The following is a 20775-nucleotide window of genomic DNA, read 5'->3' on the forward strand; positions in this document are numbered from 1 at the left end:
AGAAAACAGGTTTATGGGATTATTAATAACAGCACACTGTGAAGCTTTTGGATAATGCCTGTATGAAATTTTGTTTATTAATTTGGGTATATATAACTATAAATTCAGTTTATGGGATACGTGTATACACACACACACACACACACACACACACATACACATACACATACACATATATGCATATGCATATGTACAGTTCCAGACAGGAAATCTGATTTTGAGGCTCTGGCAGCTACAGGGAGAGGTCAGTGAACTGTAGCCTGTAAATAATGCAGTCTTCCTGGTAGTGTAAGATGAAGTTTGAAATTCTCCAAATTAGTTCATGATTTGTTCTTCTGTGGCCAAGTGGGAGTTGAAGGTTGGGGTGTGGTTTTTGTGAGTCAGAAGAATATGGACAATGGATTGTTAAGACAGCCAATTCATCCTTTTAAGACTGAGGTTTGATTTTGTAAAATGCCTTTAATAATAGATATCTACACTAAGATCTCTCCCCTCCCCCTCTCTCCTCTCCCTTTTTCCCTCTCCCTCTTTCCCCCTTCACTCTCTCCCCCTCTTTCTTCCTCTTTTCCTCTCTCCTTTTTTCTCCCATTCCCACTCCCTCCCTCTCCCTTCTCTCCCTTCTTCTCTGTCTCCTCTCTCTCACCTCTCTCTCACCCCCTCACCCCCAGGCTAGAGAAAGAGATTGAGATGGATAGAGGGAGAAAGAGAGAGAAAGAAACACCAAGCTTCAATGCTGTAAACTCTAATTTATTTCAGTGTTGCTTCTGTGTTTGGCCTATGAGTAAGAACAATGTGGAGTTAGCACAGTGATGTTATGTATTAATATATGCTCTGTGTATATGACTGATTGGGAGACCCTTTCTAAATACTACAGAATAAAAACTGAGGAACATGCAGGTCCAGTGGTATACACAAGAAGCCAGGTCTTCTGGGGGTTTTCTTGTCCCCATTTTTCAACACACTTATCTCTTCATAAGCATGTTCATAAGCCACCCAGGTCCTTGTGTCTTCTCAGTTCTTATACTCAGAACATTTAGGTAGAGGAAGATTTTAAGTCCTAATTGCTCCTTCATTCAGCATCTACTGTATGCCTGACACCAGGCTGTAAGCAGCTGGCAAGCAACACAGGAGGCTGCAGCAACATTCTCTTCCCCACAGGCTCAAGGTGTGGGATTGTGGGAAAACAGTGAGCTGAAGGAAATGAGGTTCTTTATGCAAGCATATTACATAGAGACCACACACACACACACACACACACACACACACACACACACACACACACACACACACACACACAGAGTTATCTGCAGAACTGCTTGGCTTTCCTGTCAAGTGGAGACTTGTACTCACTTCTTTGTGCTCTACTTTCTTTTGGTGATCAAATGAACATGCCACAAACCACAAAATTGCTTTTTGGTTTTATTAGTTTAACTTTCTAGTGATTTTTATCCAATGCAATCCTTCCCTTTCCTTACTACTTTTAAATGATATTAAATGTTAAAAAAAAGAAGAAGAAGAAGAAGAAAACAACTGTCTTACAGATGGGCCATCATTCTTTTTCAATCTTCAGAGGGATTTGATGATGGCAATTTCCAGATGCTTTCAACAGTAATAGTATGAGTACCTAGAGACAGAATGCATTTTGAGTACAAGTCTGATGATTTTGTTAAATAAAATTGAATGCATTATTTATATTAAGCAGCTAATGATCTGCATGTGATATTTAGCTTCTTGGTTATTAGATTTCAACTAAGAGTGTATACTCTCTGGGTCTGAGTTTGAGGAGAAATCCAAAAGGATTACTTGGCAGTGATCCTGGTTTGAAGCTCAACCCCATTGCTGGACAGCCAGCCTGCCCAGCTCAGAAGAAATGGCCACAAGACATTGGCAGGAAGATGTTGGCATTGTTTCTCATTTCTCAGCCTCTTACTCCATGCAATCCCAGGCTATTATCCAGACATCTCAGGTCTCTGGTAGACAATAAAAGAGCTTTTGATTGATTGTTTCAATGAACGTCTTCCTCTTCTAGAAGGTTCTCACCTCCGTGCTATGATACAGGTTTTCCCTGACCCTATGTAGGTCCCAATGTGTGCCTTTTGTTTGGGTGATGCTGATTTTCTTTATGCCTGTGCCTCTCCTCTTAATGGAGTGGAAGTTGTACCTGTGGCACATGAGAGACCTATGATTCAGTAAGCAGATGAGATGGTAGCCTGCCACATGCATCCTCGGTGATAATGAGCTGTTAGCTACCAGGTTAGCCAGAAAACCAGGAGAGCAGCTGGAGGAAATTGGTGGGTGGGGCTGGGTACAGGAAAAGGCTGTGCTAGCCTCTGGAGGGAATAGTTTGTATGTGGGACTGTGCAGAGAACACACTTTCCCCAAACCTCATATATACATATATATATATATATATATATATATGAACAATAAAAGCTGATAGGATAGCAAATTGAACTTTTGCTCATTCATCTTTTCTGTAAAGAGTTACCCAAGACAGAATTATGTCCATGCTTACCACCATGATAACATTTGAATGTGTCTTTTGGTCTCTAATATCCTGAGGACTGCCCAGGAATGGGGTAGCAGTAAGCAATCGCAGATGAGGTCCCTAATTTGTCTTTTCCATCCATGCCCCCCTTCTCCACAACACTTCAGAATGGCAGCAGGTGCTAGATCTTGCCTGGTAATAGATTACTATTACCATAAAGGACCTGAGTGATCCTTAATCAGAGAAAATGACAGCTCCATTTCCATCTGGAGGAAGCTGATATTCACATGTGCATTGAAAAGTATGTGGTCCAATATTACTTTACCTTCCTAAATCATCTAGACACTGTCTTGTAGCTGATAGGCATTGACATCTAGTATAGCAAAATCATACCAGGCATCCTTGTCAGCCTGCATTTCTGGTTTATGGGGTAGAATGGTTCTTCACTATGTTTTGTTGCCACATTAACTAGCTAGTTGTCTTTAATGTTTCCATATTAAGGAAACATTATTTGAACAGGATTTCAAAATTCTATACTCCAGATAGTAGTCAGAATACTGGAAATCGAGCTGGTACCTTCCTTTGCACCTTATGTCTGATTGACAGCTTTCTTTCATTTATACTTTGGTCCTAGACCAAGAGAGCAAAGTCACCATTTTATTTCACATTTGAAGGTTGGATTTAAAAGATACTAAATGAGCCAGGCACTTGTGGTTCACATTTGTATCATAGTTACTCCGGAAGTCCATACCAGTTTGGGCAGGAAAGTCCTTGAGACTCTTATCTCCAATTAACCACCAAAACGTCAGAAGTACAAATGGTAGAGTTCCAGTCTTGAGTGAAAAAGCTGAGACAGCATTCAGGCCCATCTCAGTCCCCCAAAGAGTACAATTTTATATGCAAAGATCGACAGGATTTGAGCAACAAAAGAAGCTTGATCTCACCAGTAACTAGCTGGAACTTTGAATATGTTATTTAAACTCTGAATGGCTTATAAAATGATAAAGCTTGATATTAAGATGGTCTTGCTATTTCCAGAGTGACATCCCATGCTGTACCTCACACCCTGGACTAGACTTGTTATGATCCAGGTCCACTTTATTTTAAGTCATAAACTCACAGCAGTATAGTCTCAAACCCCAGACTTCAATTCCTGTGGCATGAGTGTGTGTGTGTGTGTGTGTGTGTGTCCACATCCATGTGTGTCCGTGTGTCCCGGCCCTCATGCCTGCACACCTGTTCTTTGATGTATGATACCCTCTGGTCTCAAGTCAGTTTCTTGCTTGCCATGCAATTGTTTTGTTGTTGTTTCTCCATCCTAGGCCTTGAACTGAGCATTATCCCTGAGCTTCTTTTATTCAAGGCTAGCACTCTACCACTTGAGCCACAGCTCCATTTCTGGCTTTTTGGTAGTTTACTACAGATAAAAGTTTCACAGATTTTCTGTCCCAGGCTGGCTTTGAACCACTATCCTCAGATCTCAACCTCCTGAGTAGCTAGGATTGCACGCATGGGTCACCGACACCCAGCTCAATGCAACTTTACTAACTTGTTTCCCTAATCTTAGGCTTCTAATTCAATCATTTGAAGTCTACATGCACTCATCCCTTACCCTTTGTTCTCCAGAAAAATCCACTGTGCTCACCCCGTATCTGAGAACAACCTAGCCATTTGAATTTGTGTTGTACAATTTGGCTGTACACCCCAACACTACTTAGAACCAGACTGCATAACTCCAGCTCTTTTTTGCTTTATGTACTTTTTGGAGAGATAGAGTCTTTTGCTATTCATAGTTTTTTATGCTTCTATATTAATTTTAGGACTATTTTTTCTATTTCTTCATGGTGGGATTTATTTAGGCATTGCACTGAATCTGTAGGCTGCTTTCACTACTATGGCCATTGTCATGATATTAATGCCACCAATCCATGCATATGGGAGGGCTTCCATCTTGTATCTTCAATTTCTGTTTTCAAGTTTTTCTAGTTGTAGAAATTCTTCACTTCCTTGGTTAACTTTTTACATAGACATTTTGCCCTTTTTTTCCCCCAAGGCTGTTGTGAATGAACTTGTTGTCCTGATTTCTTTCTAGCCTGTTCATGGTTCATACATAGAAATCCTACTGGTTTTTCACTGTTGATTTTTGTATCCTGCTACTTTGCAAAAAATTTTCATCAGATTTTTGAAAATTCTTATTTTAGATAACCTGCCTTTAGAAGTATAATTTATTTAGATGAAATTAACTGGTACAAGGAATTTGAGTAATTTTAGGGATGATTTTAGGTCTATAGTTCAGAACCCTGAGATACCAACCCTGAGTGGTTGGCTATAGTAGACGCTCAGTTAAATACTCTGACTTTAGTCTTTAATATCAAGGATGCAACATGTTTAGGTCCGGGAGATACATTCTTATAGAAAAGAAAGGAAAGAGGGTTTCTTAGAGTTGTGTAACACTGATGCTTGTAACTAGGTTCAGAAGGTGTTGGGTTTTGTGATTTTTTTTAATCTTAGTAGAAATACTATGCTCATTCTATGTAAAAGCTAGCAGATTTTCTTCATAACTCTTTCCTTTGTAATAAAAAATCTTGACCACATTTCAGTGTGCACTGATATCCATCTCGATGTACAGCAATGGGATCATTTTACAGACTTTTTTTATTGACTGCCATTTTTTCCCTTAGTAATGGAATAGCAAACTTATATTTATGACATGTTAGGAACTCCAGCACAGGAATTGTCAAGGTTAGACTACTGTGTTGGAATTTATCGTGAGCAATCAAAGTGAAATGTTGACTAAATTGAGTGAGCCTCAATGACTCACTCTACCTGGTTACTTCTTTTTGCATTTTAGTCTCCTAAGGGACAAAGACAGAAAATTTTTCCTTCCTTCCTTCCTTCCTTCCTTCCTTCCTTCCTCCCTTCCTCCCTTCCTTCCTTCCTTCCTTCTTTCCTTCCTTCCTTCCTTCCTTCCCTCCCTCCCTTCCATCTTTTCTCCCCTTTCCTTCCCTTCCTCCTCCCTTCTTTCTCTCATCTTCCTCTCTTTCCTTCTTGCCTTCCTCCCTCCTTACCTTCCCCTCTCTTTCCCTCCTTCTTTCTTTCTCTTTATACTTCTCCCTCCCTCCCTCCCTCCCTCCCTTCCTTCCTTTTCTCCCCTCTCCTTCCCTTCCACCTCCCTCCTTCTTCCCCTTCCTTCCTCCCTCCCCCCTCCTTACCTTCCCCACTCTTTTTCTCCCTCTTTCTCTTCCTCCCTTCCTTTCCCTTTCCCTTCCCTTTCTGTTTCCCCTTTCTTTCCCCTTCCCCATCCCCCTTCCCTTTCCTCCCCTCCCCTTCCCTTCTGGAATGACCAAGGCTTGGATTCAGGGCCTTGCATTTTTTGCTTGGCTTTTTTACTTAGGGCTGGTATTTCCCCACTTAAGCCAGTCTAGCCCAGAGTTCATCTCATGGACTCCTCAGCCTATGCTTCTAATTTTTTTAGAAAAGAGAGAATAGAAGCAGCTGAAAAAGTGTTTCTACAAAGAGGCAGAGAAGTCACTGGCATAGTGCTTGGTGATAAAATGCTTGTATCACAAGCACCGAGCCATTGACGACAGAGCAGTAACAAGACAAAGAGAAGCCCCTGCCGTCAAGACACTTCCATTCTAGAGCTGGAGGTGTGGCTAAGTGGTAGCCTTCCTGCCTAGTAAGCACAAGGCCACAAATTCAAACATCAGTATCAACAACAACAACAAGACCCTTTTATTCTCAAGCAGGAAATGCCAATAGATGAGAGAAATGCCAATTCAGTATGTAATTTGTTAGATGATCCTAAGGCAGGAAGAGTCCTTGTGGAGGTGAAATCTTAGGTATGGTATGTAGGGAAGGATTCTTGGTGACACTGGAGTCTCAACCTGAAGGAAGTGGGCAGGCAAGCACAGGAGGAAGAGAAGTGAAGGCCCAGGGCACGTTGGAGGAGAGCAGGGACACTGGGCAGAGAGAGGCACTGAGGTGATAGACACAAAGCAGACCTCAAAATACAATCAACACAATGCAATATCTGTTATTTCCCCAGGCTTCCTACCAAGCGTCTTTCCTTGGATTAATTCCACCCTTACTTCAATCTAGTGAGCTAACTGTTTTCTGTTTAGCAATTCTGGAAACTATAGACCAAAAGTCACTGGACATCTCCTAGGTCATCCAAGGTCATCCAATAAGTCCCCTAACCTCCATGCTACTGATAAGGCCTGCAAAGCACTCACTGCATGCCAACCTATGATTGTCTCCTGGCCTAGATGAAATTACTGCTTGAAAAGAGATTGTCAGAAGATGGGTCCCCTGAGCAATTCACAGTCCCTGATTTGCCCACCTAGGCTGGCAGCTGATGGTGGAGAGAATTTCACTGGCATCAGAGAAACCTTGCCTCCTGTAGAGGAAGCTACTATCAGGGCCCAGGGAGCTGGCAGCTAAACTGAGCTGCAGATCACGGCATTTACTAAATGGTCAGCTGCCTCCCCTTCATGGCCTACCCAGAGCTCCTGGGAATGGCTTTGTATATTTGTAAAAGAGCTCTCATTCTTTCTTAAGGTGTCATCATGTTTCTCCCACCTTCCTTCCACCAAGATTTCAGACAAAAGTGACTTTGAGGGGGAGGGTCGGGTTTAGGGTTGGATTTCTTCCAGGCACTGGAGTCCTTGTGCTCAGCACTAACCTCTTGTGCCTGGGTGTGCTGGCTGACAAGTCTGTTTGGTCTGTGATGGTTGTCACTTTGAAAGAAGATGAGTTTGTAAGAGCCACATTGCATTTTTATAAAATGACATGGGGCTTACTGGTGCCTCCTCCTTTGTCTTCTGGCCCTTCTACCCACAGAACATGATAGTGTCTTCACTCTGATCTTTGCTGGTGCAGTCTGTTGGGGAGAGAGTCTCAACATATAAAGAGATCTGGGCTTCTGCTACTGTGTAGATGGACAATTACTAGGCCATAATTATTCTTTGAGTACCTCCAAAAAATAAATCAGTTCGTTCATCCTTAAGTGCTGCAAAGATGGTAAATCATCAGCAGTCAAGAAAACTGTTGGGGGGCTGGGAAGGTGTCTCAGTGGTAGAGCGCTTGCCTTGCATGCATGAGGCCCTGGGTTCAATTCCTCAGCACCACATAAGCAAAAAGAAAAAAGCCAGAAGTGGCGCTGTGGCTCAAGTAGTAGATCTCTAGCCTTGAGCTGAAGAGCTGAGGGACAGCGCCCAGGCCCAGAGTTCAGGCCCCATGACCGGACCCCCCCCCCCCCCAAAAAAGAAAGAAAACTGTTGGCCAGGTGCTGGTGGCTTACAACTGTAATCCTTGCTACTCAGAAGGCTGAGATATGAGGATTACAGCTCAAAGCCAGTCTGGGCAGGAACATCCATGAGACTCTTATCTCCAATTAACCACCAGAAAACCAAAAGTGGCACTGTGGCTCAAGTGGTGGAGCACTCGCCTTGAGCTGAAATGCCCAGGGACAATGCCCAGGCCCAGAGTTCAAGCCCCACAACAGCCAAAAAAGAAAAAAGAAAAAAACTGTCGTTCATCCATACCCTTTCTTAAAAAAAAAATGAAGTCTGCCTTTTTTCTTTGCAACAGATGTCATATAGCAATTGCAAGCTTCCTATATCCTTGAATTTGAAGAGCTGACCTTGGATAAAGGCGAATAATTATAGTTCCTATAAGCTTTTTATTTTAATGGATAAAGATAAGTAATTATTGTTCCTATAAGCTTTTTATTTTAATCCAATAAAGTGATGTATTTCTACATCAAGATGCCAAGAGTCAAAAAGTATAAACACTGAGAACAGAAAGAACACATGCGCACACACACACACACAGACACACACACGCAGTGAAGATTTATGAACAAGACCTGTCTGTTATTAAAAACAGGACAAATATTTGTAAAGAGACATACTTTCCAAAATTAAATGATGAGAAGAAATTGCACCTTTGTGTCTAAATATCATATGGCATATTTTATTTAGCCTTGGTATTACTTTACTGATTTAAATTTTTAGAATATTCTGCTTCATCATGAGAAAATGAAGATGTTGGAATTATGCTAAGGCCGAATTTAAAGCAGTCCAGTGGTGCTGCATCGGGTGTTACTGTTGCCTGAATTCTAAAGACTGAGAGTTTGGGTTTGAGAAGTAGTATTTTAAAAAAAATTAAAAAAAAATTTTAAAAAGGCAGGTGCTAGTGGCCACACCTATAATCCTAGCTACTAAGGAGGCTGAGATCTGAGGCTTATGGCTCAAGGCCAGCCCGGGAAGGAAAGTCCATGAGACTCTAATCTCCAATTAGCCACCAGAAAACTGGAAGTGCCACTGTGGTTCAAGTGGTAGAGCACTAGCCTTGAGCTGAAGAGCTGAGGGACAGTGCTCAAGCCCAGAGTTCAAGCCCCACGACCGACCGAAAAAAAAATTAGGCACACTGGTGTTTTATGCCCATAATCCTAGCTATTCATGAGGCTGAGATCTGAGGATCACTAGTTAATTTCCAATTGACTAGCAAAAAGCCAGAATTGGAGATGTGGCTTAAGTGGTAGAGCTCCAGGCTTCAGGGAAAAAGCCAAGTAACAGCACAAGACCCTGAGTTCAAGCCCCAGTAGTAGCACCTAAAAATAAGTCCATTTGTGCAGTGCTGGCCTCTCCCTGCCAGCACTGAGGGTGAGGCCTCCTCCCCTTGTAACACTGGTGACTTTGCCTTGAATCAGCTTCCAGTGGGCACCTAGGTAGGGGACAGGAAGTGTCAAGCTGTCTTCAAACAGGATTTCTCCACTAGGTCCCATTGACATTTGGGACTCAATAATGCTTTGTTGTGGAAAGGAGGTCACTCTGTGCAGTGTGGAGCATTTGGTGGCATCCTCGGCCTCTGCCTACCAGATGCCATAGCAACTGTCATCTCCTGACACAGATGTGAGTCCCTTGGGGTTGGGGCAGGACTTGCAGTTGGAAAACTGTTTTAAAGGGTGTAGGTGTGACGGCATTTAGCTACTTAAAAAAAAAAAACAAACTGTAAAGGTGATGAACAGGGAGTTACAGTTATATAGCTAAGGCAATGAGTACTTTTCTTTTTCAACACTGTTACCCCCTCCCTCATTTTCTCCCACTTACCAGTATTCACTCCCCTCCCCCCACCAAGTTGTAAAGTTCATTTCCAACATAGTGTCTAGTGAGTATTGTTGCATTAGTTTATCCTTTGTGCCACTGTTTCTGTGATTTCCTTTCTCATCCATGGATCAGATAAGCTTATATACAAAACAAAGGGTACAGAAAACTAAAATAGAAAAAAAATAGAAATAACTGCATACAGGACATAATAAGCAACTCTTGTTTCCAATTCTTGGAGTTCATTTTGATATGCTTCATTATATATGGTCTTATGCACTTAGCGATTAGGCTATTGTGATCCCCTGCTAAGACTATTATAGACAAATGAGAGAAACCATGAAACCTGTATTTCTTTGGGCCTAGTTTGCTTCACTTAATATAATTGTTTCCAGATCTTTCCATCTCCTTACAAATGGAATGGGGCAATGTCATTCATTCTGATGGAAGCACAGAACTCCATTGAGTATATATACCACATCTTCTTGCTCATTCATCTACTAAGGGGCATCTAGGTTGGTTCCATATCTTAGCTATTGTAGATAATGCTGCAGTGAACATAGTTGAGCTGGTATTTACTTTTTTAAAGCTGCTTTTTAGCTTTAAAAATAGCTACTTTGGGCAGGGGCCTGGGGCTAGCATGAGCTCTTGTTTGCTAGCACTCTGCCACTTGAGCCACAACTCCAGTCTGGCATTTGCTTCCCTGGCTGGCTTTGAAGCAAGATCCTCCAGCTTTCAGCCTCTTGCGTAGCTAGAATTACAGGTGTGAGCCACCAGCACCAGGTATTAGCCACAAGTTTTGAAAGATAAGACATATACTTACTTTTTAAGTCCCTTCTCTCCTGACCCTCTGCATATATGATAGATCTCTCCTTATCTCTGTCTCTGTCTCTGTCTCTGTCTCTCTCTCTCTCTCTCTCTCTCACACACACACACAGAGGGGACATTTGGTTGGGATCCTAACCTCTTTCCTTAAGAATCTCTATGATGGCTGTGAGTTGCTCCCTAAATTTCCTCTGCCTGCCTTGTTCTGCCCAGATACAAGCAACGCCTATTGGAACGGCTTTGGTGTGGACGCAGTGCAGGGATTCAGCAAGAAGCTGGCTGCTTCCCTTTCACACCTAGCCTCTCCGGACCCGCTTTTATTCCTTCAGATGTGGTGGGCCTCATCCTAGCCTAACCCTTTCCCCAATGGCATTTGTTTTAATTAAAACTAATGGAGGTTTGAGGACACTGTGGGAGAGGATTATTCGTGGGCAGCCCCAGTGAGTCCACTGGGCCCCCATTTGTGTTCCTAGGGCCCTGACGACAGCTGGGTGCACCCCCCGTCCTGCCTGGGGGCTCAGCCCTCCCCCCCCCCCCCCCCCCCCCGCGCCCACGCTGCCCCGTGGCTGGGCGCCACGGCTGCGCTGCTGTGCCTGCCTGATATGTAGCACTGTCTCTGAGTTATCACTGCTGCTCCGTGTGGCCCTGGGCCCCCGGCCAGCCCCCCCCCCCCCCCCCCCCCCCCCCCCCCCCGGCCTGGAGGTTTGTATGTCTCAGATTGCAGTGGAGTCAGATGCTGCAGCCCCAGGAGGAGGTGTGGGTGCGGTCTTTGATGGCCAGGTTGGCCCTGCGGCGTTCTGCACGGGCCGACTGGGTCAGTGTGCATTGCACGCATTGTCAGAGGTACCATGGGAAAGCCCTTGTGTGTAACTACTTCCCACTAGTAAAAATTAAAAGATCCGCGTGCCAAGGTCTAAAGTCAGCCTGCACAGAAAATTCCAGAGACCTTTTTCTCCAATTAACCAGCAAAATGCTGGAAGTGGAGGTGTGGGTCAAGTGGTAGGGCACCAGCCTTGAGCAAATAAAGTTAAGGGAGAATGCCTAAGCCCTGAGTTCAAGAGGAAGGAAGGGAGGGAGGGAGGGAGGAAGAGAGGGAGGGAAGAAGGGGAGGAAGGGAGGGAGGGGAGAGGATGAGAGAAGGAAGGAAGGAAAGAAGGGAGGGAGGGAAGAAAGAAAGGGAGAGAGGATGAAGAGAAAAGAGAGGGGAGAGAGAGGAAGGGGAAATGAGCATGCTTCTGCTTCTGGTTAGACTAGCTCAGGAAAGGGGAGGCCGTGTGGAGGGCTTGTTTCTCCCTAACCCCTTTCCACAGGGAAACCTGGGATATGAGTAAACATGAGAACACTAGGAAGGAAAGAAAGCCAAAGCCAAAGTGAGAGGGAGGGAAACACAGATCCTGCGTCTCTTCCTTGAGGTTAGGATCCACGAGCTGTTCTTGCGGCCCCCTTTCCTGATGACCCTTGGAAGCAGGCTCCCCAGGGCATAGCAGGCTCCTTCCCAGGTTGCAGCTGAGGATCTCTTGGTCTCTATGGATGGAGATCTTTGATGGCCAGCCTTCCGGTTGGTAACAGGTTTAACACCTACCCTTCCCAAGCAGCAGGCCTAGGCCAGGTGAGATCAGACAGGTGTAAGATCCAGTCCCTGCCTTTAAAGGACACCTGCCTGACAGGAGGGACTATACCTAATGTCCCTAGTCATTAAGGATGAAAGGAACTTAGGAGAAAGGTGCCTTGAATTCTATTCACACAGGCTGTGGAAAGTTATTGGGTGTTTGGAAGAGGAGAGGAGGATTAAAGGAACATAAGAGGGGGTGAACTTACTCAAAGTGCACTGTACATATCTATACAATTTTTACAATGGCCAGGTGCCTATAATCTAGTTACTCAGGAGGCTGAGATCTGAGGATCACAGTTCAAAGCCAGCCCAGGCAAAAGTTCTTATTTCCAGTTAACCACCAGAAAACCGGAAGTTGTGCTGGAAAACCAGAAATGGTAGAGCGCTCGCCTGAAGCTGAAGAACTCAGGGACAGCGCCCAGGCCCAGAGTTCAAGCCCCACAATGGACACACACACACACACACACACACACACACAACAATGAATTCTTCCTTTACTATTAATTTATTCTAATTTTTAAAAATGAAAGATTTGATGTACAATACAACTTCTTGTATTTCTAATGGGTATTTCCTGAACCTGAAAATAAAAAGCATCAATTTTGTGTTTGTCAGTACTGGGATGTGAACTTAGAACCTCTCACTTGGCTCATGGCTGGTGCTCTATACTCCTAATGCCAGCTTTTTGCTGATTAGAGATGAATGGTGAGGATTTATCTGCCTGGGTTGGCTTTGAACCATTGACTTTAGGCTTGGCCTCCTGACTAGCTGGGATTACAGGTGTGAGCCACTGGAGCCTGGTCCTATGTACCATTAACACCTCTTTCTGGACTATTGGATTCCGTAGAATATTAAAACCTTGCTCAGTCATCCACAATAGAAAAACCAAACAACCACTGGAAACCCCAAATAACATTAACTTTTGTAAGTTTTAAAAAAATCTTAGTAATGGATATTTTAACATCAGGATGTTAAAATGGATTCTACATGTGTTATTTACCTTTTGTCTCCTGAAGAAAAAAAAAATCACCCCAGGTTTCTTCCTTGTCTCTTTGAACCAAAGTAGATTATAATAACCTTCATCCTGGGTTCAGAGCCACACTGCTAAGCGCCATTTCCCAGTAGTTACCCCCAACCAGGGGACAGATAAGGGTAATGTGCTGGTGTGTTGAGGAGGAATAGAGTATCCTGGGAGACCTTGAGCTGTCTCCCCCTTCCCCGTCCTTTGAGCCCCATTTACAGTGGATTTAATGTCCCCAGAAATATGTGTACAACTCACAAATGACTATGGTCTCCTTGGAGCAGGAGTTAAACAGGAGCCTGTACAAATCTTTTGATTTTGTGCTTTTTGTGGGGAGGAGGGGGAAGGAGGGTCCTGGGATAGATTCTTGGCTTCAGGCCACGCCCATGAGACTGGTTCTGCTGCTTTCTGAGCTGCTCACCCTCCTCGCTACCGTCACCTCAGCTGTGTGCGCCATTCCTGGGTACAGACACTAGGCTCCCTGCCACAGAATCTGCATGCATTAACCATTGTCTGCTACAAATGGGGTGGATTTGCTTCCTTGAAGCATCCATTTTGATTGATAAGTGAGCCACGCTGGCATCAGAGACTTGAGGAGACCTAGATTCCAACAGAGAAACCCAAATGGCTTCTTGTTTCTCTCCCTCCTGTCTGTCAGAGTGTCTCAGCCACCCTCTCCCCCAGTAGCTGGCCTAGGACACCATCTGTGCTGTGTCAGGCAGAGGCAGTTCCAGTAAGTACTGTCAAGGCAGAGAGCCCTTGTGTGGTGACTGCCCTGGGTCAGGACTTGGCTTCATCTTTGCCTGAAGGCTTGATGGTTGCACCCTAGTTTCTACATACATACTGATCAGGGCAGTGTTTTGTTTTATGCCAGTCCAGAGGCTCGAACGCTGGGCCTGGATGCTCTCTGAGCTTGTATGCTCAAGGCTAGCAATCATCTATCACTTGAACACAGCTTCATTTCCAGCTTTTTGTGGTTAATTGGGGAATAAGAGTCTCACAGACTTTCCTGCCCAGGCAAGCTTTGAACTGTGATCCTCAGATCTCAGCCTCCTGAGTGGCTAGGATGACAAGCATGAGCCACTGGCACCTGGCTCTGAGCAGGGGAGTTTTAAGCAACGAGTGACAGATGCGTGAGGCCTGGAAGCACAGATGCATCGCCAACTATATTCTGTAGACATCATATTCCTTATTCTGCAGGATCTTCTGAATCTTTTCATCAAGTCCTCTTGTCTCCCTCTCTGACCCAAGTCCTGCATTATCAAAGGAAGGTTGCATTCCTAAAGCTGTCCAGATTGGCATCTTAACCCAACTTTAATCTTAACAGGGAATAGAAATGGGAGTTCACCTTTGCCCTCGCATCACAGCTCTGAAAAAAAGCTAAAACCAATTTCTAGTTTCCCTGTGATCTGTAGAGAAGGGAAAAGGAAATTGGCTTCTCTATGGAGTTTTAAAAGGACTTACCTTCATCTTCTACCTTCTTATTTGTGAGCAAAATGATTGTAAACTCTGCTCACAGTCTCTTGCAATCTGGTCATACTCTGTGACAAGACAAAAATGGGTGGGTGGGGAGCAGCAGGGTTAAAGGGAAATGATACAATCATGGAATACTTGGTCTAAGCACCTGAAGGCAATCTTTAAATCTCACTCTTTCATTCAATCTGTTATTTAGCAAATATTTACTGAGTTCCTTCTGTGCCATGCAGCGTAGGAGGCCCGGGAGAGCTTTGTATTCAATCTATTCCCAAGTCTTACTGATTTGGCTGTGTGTGTGTGTGTGTGTGTGTGTGTGTGTGTGTGTGTGTGTGTGTGTGTGTGTGTGTGTGTGTGTGTGTGTGTGAGTGACTGGGAATTGAACTCTGGGCCTTGCACTTGCTAGTCAAATGTTCTACCATTTGAGCCCCTCATGCCCAGTTCTTTTGCTTTCCATTTCTTTTTCAGAAAGGGTTTCATGCTTTGGCCCAGGCTGGCCTCACCCCCTAATCCTCCTACCTCTGCCTCCTGAGTAGTTGAGATGTTAGAATGAGTCACCATGCCAACTTTGATTTGGCATTCTATGTAGCTCATCTACTCTATTTATCACTTCCATACTCGTCCAAGTCACCATCACCTTGCAGGACCTTGGGAACTAAGCTGTTTCCACCGAGGGACCAGGTTGAGAGATGTTGGTTGATATAATATGAGATGGAGGAATTCTGGGCAGTGAATTGCATCATCACGGATCTAGGAAGCAGCAGCCATTATTACATGCTCTACCCCTGATTTCATTTCTTAATCTTTTATTTTCTTAGCCAGGGCTTGACTTTAGGTCTCACACTTGTGCTTCCCTACATGTGCTATGACGTCAGGCCTTTTATTTCCCTTTTCTGTTGATGGGAATAGAATCAGGGCCTCATTCATGCCAGGCAAGTGCCCTACCACCAACTCAACATCTGCAGCCCCTCCGATTGATTGCTTTATTTTCCTGGCTTGGGAATAAGACATTTGAAAACCACCCCACGTGGGCTGTGATGAGTGGGTCAGCATAGATGTTGTGCAAACACAAAGGTAAGTGTGTTCATTCACCACTAGCTCTCAGCTAATTCAAAGCAGAATGAGCCACTCTACCTGCATGTGACCTGGGACAAACTGGGGAGATGAGGAGGTGGGGGAACCATCTGTGTTTTCAACAGCCTCCATTTTTCTTCTGAGCGTGGCTGGAAACAAATGTGTTTCGGTGACCTAGAAATGAAAGCACTCTCTCAGGCGAGCCTCAGGCCAGCAGCTCCAAAGCGCTCTTGCTGTTCCTTAGAAAATAATAGCAATAACAGAGGTGAGGCTCCCAGGGCTGGCTCTTTCAGACAGCCTTGTTCTTCTCTTGCATTCATTTTCAGGAGAAAAGGGAAGGGCTGCCATGCTGTTGTACTTGAGGGAGCTGGATGCTTACCTGGGTGTTGAATTCTTTCATCTAGAACAAGACTCCACATCCTTCTTTGCTGATTCAAAGTGAGGGAGAATAAAGGAAGCAGGGAGAAGAGTTGGATTTGTGAGTGTGTGTGACCCACTGTCCCCCCAAAACTGATGACCTCCTGCCCCCCTTTCTCCCCCTTCTGCTATTCTTATTTTCTTCTCGTTGACAAGTTGGTGTGCTCTAGGACATTATCTGACACTAGGCTTTGGATCCCTTTTATTTTCCCATATTAAATCTGTGTACTCATTTTTTTTAATGCTGATTATTTCACAAGGAGAGAAAAAAAAAACCTTAGTTCATTATTTTCTTAAGAAATGATTCCACAGCTGCAATCTGACATTTTCCAATTTTTGTGGAGAATACGTTTTGTCTCTCTTCAGTGGCTTTATTTTTTCCTTTCAATAGAAATTTAATTTTTAGTATTAGTTGAACATGCATTTTAGATTCAAATTTAGATGATGTCTGCCTTTGAATAATTTATTTTTCTTATAAGGGAAATGAATTAAAATTGGGCTTACCGCCAGTAGCGCATGCCTCTATTCTTAGCTATGCAGAAGGCTGAGATCCAGAAGAATGAAGTTCAAAGCCAGCCAGGGCTGAAAAGTCTTTGAGACTCAAATTAGCTAGCAGAAATGAGGGCTGGAAGGGTGGGATCAAGTGGTAGAGTATCAGCCAAGGAAGTTCGAGTCCCTGAGTTCAAACTCTAAAACTGCTCCTCTCAAAAAAAGAAAGGATCATAGCCAGGTGCCGGTGGCTCACGCCTGTAATCCTAGCTACTCAGGAGGCTGAGATCTGAGGATCACAATTCAAAGCCAGCCCGGGCAGGAAAGTCCATGAGACTCTTATCTCCACCAGAAAATCAGAAGTGATGCTGTGGCTCAAGTGGTAGAGTGCTTGACTTGAGCTGAAGAGTGCAGGGACAGTGTCCAAGCCCAGAGCTCAAGCCCCACAACCGACAAAAAAAAAAGGATCAATTAGTTGTAAATAGCCCTGCCCTGGGACCACCCTGCATCTTGTATATATATTTATCTAATTTGGGGAGGGGAAGGGGAATAACAAAGTGCTGAAACAAGGACATAGAATGACCCATTGCAACAATGATACTCACAAGACACTATGTTGGAAACGAATTTTACAACTTCTTGGGGGTGGAGGGGTAGAAGTGAAGAAGGTGGAGGAGGGAAGAAAGGTAGGTACTCGTTGCCTTACTCAGGTGACTGTTACCCCTCTGTACAGCATCTTTACAATAAAAATATATATTCAATTAAAAACTTTTAAAGGGGGAAACAAAACAGATTGTACAAGTTAGCCTTTTCATTACTATGTACCCCAGCCCTCTTAAGGATATTGATGACCAAATAGTTTATTGTGCTCTTTAAAACTTTTTATATAGATTATCCCTTTGAACCAGACATTGTTAGAAGGGTTATATCTGTATGATGAAGAAAGATGAACAAATTTGGTTCTGTGTCATGTAATTTAACTAGTCATTGATTAAAGTGAATTTTACAAGAATTACTGGTAACAATAATGACATTGTTATGAGGAATAATATGTTTTGCTACTTTTCAAAAGCAGAACTATATACTAGCGTCTTGGTATGTATTACTGAATTGACTATTGATTAAAAAAGAAAGGAAAGGAATAGAGAATTTGTGCAAAAGTGACATAGGTAGCAAAGTAAACACATTATATACCAAAATGTCCCATTTCAGAGGGAAAATCTATTGTTTTCCAAACTGATAGCTTTACTACTACCAACTGTTAGGGAAGTAATTTATAATCAGGCTCTCTGTGAGTAAGGTATCTTGCAATCTTCCCTTGTGTTATAAACCACCAAACATCAAGTGAGTTTTAACAAGTCCGTGGTGAGGCTTTGTAATTCCGGAGCTGGCTAGCAGATGAGGGCGGCCTGGGATGAGCTCTCATTAGCTCCTTTCTACAAGTAGAGAATTGTGAGGTAAACTTAGGAGGTCTGTTGCTAGTTCAGTTCTATTTTTATAAAAACTGCCTCTCTCTTTAACCATGGCTTTGCCTTGTTTGAGGTTTTCTAATTACTGTTCTCTTTAAACAGTTGAACAAAAGAGGTGGCCATTCAACATGTCAGTTTATGAGCGCAATGCATCTTTATCAGTGTCACTCCTTGCATCGTTTTCCTCCATCCCTGCCAACCCCACCCATTCTTTCAGTGTTCCTAGCTTCCTAGGATATGCATTAGCTCTTCTCCTCCCCTGACCCTTCCCTCTCTTCATTCATGTACTCCTTGCCTTGTGTTCGTAGTGATCTCATGGTCAGCTGATCCCTTGAAGTTCCCTTATGGTTTTTCCTTCATTTGGATCCTAACTGAGCTTGATAACCTCTGGTGATACACAAGGCAATGCGTGCTAGGCTGGGTTCTTCATTCCCTCCCTCACCTGACCCTCCAAGTTTGACAGCCCAACCACCATCTGCTCCAGAACATGGGCACACCCATTTCTGGTACTGAGCCCTCTTTCACCTGTAGGATTTTATTTCAGCCCAAAATGATATGAAAAGGAACATTACTCATTCATCTATCAGCCTCCAAGAAATGTGATTTCACCTTAGACATGCCATTTAAAATGGAGGAAAGCAAGGCTGATTTTTTCCTGCATTTAAAGTGGCTATAATAGTAACAAATAAAGCAGAAACATCACATACCCTAACTTAAAAAGAAATAACATCACTTTATTTTATTGATCTCCAACTAAGAGCTGCCCGGTGCCTTGCATTTGAAATGTCACATAGGTTGCTTTCCCCCTGTCTCTTCTCCAGCCTTGGGCCAGCACTTGTATGTAAGCTGCCTCTACACAGCCCTTTCTTGCTATTCTCTAGGAGTTGGGGTGCCCTGCTAATAAATTATTGGTGCAAAGAAGATGCAAAGAGGAAAATCTGACTGTGTGCCTTAGGCAAGAGGCCTCTGATCCCTTAGGCTCCCTACAATAATGGAACAGGAACAGGTCTGTTGGTAGTACAGGGACAAGGAGTGGTTCACAGGAAGATACCAGAGAAGTGACACTTCAGAAGAATCTAGAAAGGACAAAATTATTGTGAAGTCACCACGACAAAGTCTGTCATTACACTTAGAGAACTGCAAACAGATTGGTTTCGAAGCAAGTGAGAGCCTAAGCAAGCTAGTGTGGCAGACAGGAGGTTCCTTTAAGCCACATGCAGAAGCTGCTATGATCCAGCTCTGTGGTTCTACTGCAAGAGTTTCATGGCAGATCTATATGTTTTGTGTACAGAGGAAGGAGAGGCGAGATGAATCTGATGGTTACAGTCACAGCCTGTATGAACACCAGGCCTCTGGGATTCTGGTTCAAGGCTCTTTGCCAACTCCTTCCCCTGAATTCCCAAAAGTTGAGAAAAGTTTGAGGGGGGCTGTGGCCATGTGACATTGCTGATTTAATGCGATTTATTATCTCCTCCTTAGTACTCCTATACCCAGAGAGGAGGAAAGAAAGGAAACAGGATAGGGATGCAAAGAAGAAGGTGGTACTATTAGATCCAGACCACAGAGAGTTTAAAAGCTGAGATATAGGAGACAGAACCAACAAGCAGAGTAGGCAAAAAATTAAAGGGCAAGCACAGGAGTGGGGGATGGTTAGTGTCAAAGGGAAAAAAAGTATCAGAGAAAGGTGAAACATTCAACACCATAAATGTATAGTATCCCACAATTACAAAATTGGCCCAGGTAAGCTAGTACACTTTCCTAGTGTCCAGCTGTTAGAGCTAAATCACACAAAACCTGTGTGATTTTTCCCAACCACAAGTGCTAGCAACATCCTCTTTCCTGCTGTTGGTCATTTCTAACCATGCCCCTCACCAGTTCTAGAAGTGCAGTAAGTACCTCAAGGGATGGATGGTCTTTGCCTTCAGGAAACAACGTGGCAGGGAGGACCACATTGAAAATCAGCCACAAGCAGAGAAGACAGAGAGTCACAGGAAAGAAGCTGGCATTTGCCAGCTGCTGACATGTGCCAGGCCCAATCACCCCTACATACCTGAGTTAGATCTTCTTGTCTCTGTTTCTCAAATGAGGACACAGAGGCTGAAAGGTTAAAAGCTATGATGAAGGTTCTGCAGTTGGAATGTTGAGCCCTGCTGTGCTAGGAGCTCTAACAGACCATCTGATTGACACACATACTAAACATCCAAAATGGCTTTGACTCCCCGTATCCAAAGTGCTTCAACATCCCAACCTGAGTACCAGTATAATGCTACCCCCACGTAGACAATCTGCCACCTGACATTGTCTGACAGGTTAATCAATATCCAGGCATTCTAAAATTACTCTATAAAATGATCTCCACACTATGTCTAATATGCATAGGAAACATAAATAGATTTTGTGTTTAGACTTGGGTCTCATCTCCAAGATATCTCATTATTATGGATATGCACATATTAAAAAATGTAAAAACTATCCAAAATCTGAAATACTTTTAAGTCTCAAGATGTCCTGATAAGGGATATTCAATTTGTAGATGATAAAATGCATTTGAGAGTAGTATGAAGCCATGCATTTAGAACTGATGAGATGATCTTTGCTGTTGTCTGGAACTCTGATATAAACAGTAAGTTTTCTCAAAGAGAAAACTGAGATCACCCCTTCAACAGACTGCTGTGTGTTTGCTGGTTCCAAAACCCAAAGATGCCCATTTGGGAAAATGGTAGCTATCACTCAGCTTTGTCTCCCTATCTGCCTTTGATTGACCAACATTGCATTTCAGGTCCTCTTTTAACATAAAG

General features: G+C 43.5%; 1 protein-coding gene across 6 annotated transcripts in view; it reads left to right on the forward strand.

The window, feature by feature from the left end:
* Tnik (TRAF2 and NCK interacting kinase) overlaps positions 1 to 20775 on the forward strand; it is a 394212-nt gene that overhangs the window by 209870 nt on the left and 163567 nt on the right. The window lies entirely within an intron of this gene.

The sequence above is a fragment of the Dipodomys spectabilis genome, unplaced genomic scaffold (assembly GCF_019054845.1).
Source record: "Dipodomys spectabilis isolate Male_0828 unplaced genomic scaffold, ASM1905484v1 ptg000050l, whole genome shotgun sequence".
In the NCBI taxonomy this organism is placed as follows: domain Eukaryota; kingdom Metazoa; phylum Chordata; class Mammalia; order Rodentia; family Heteromyidae; genus Dipodomys; species Dipodomys spectabilis.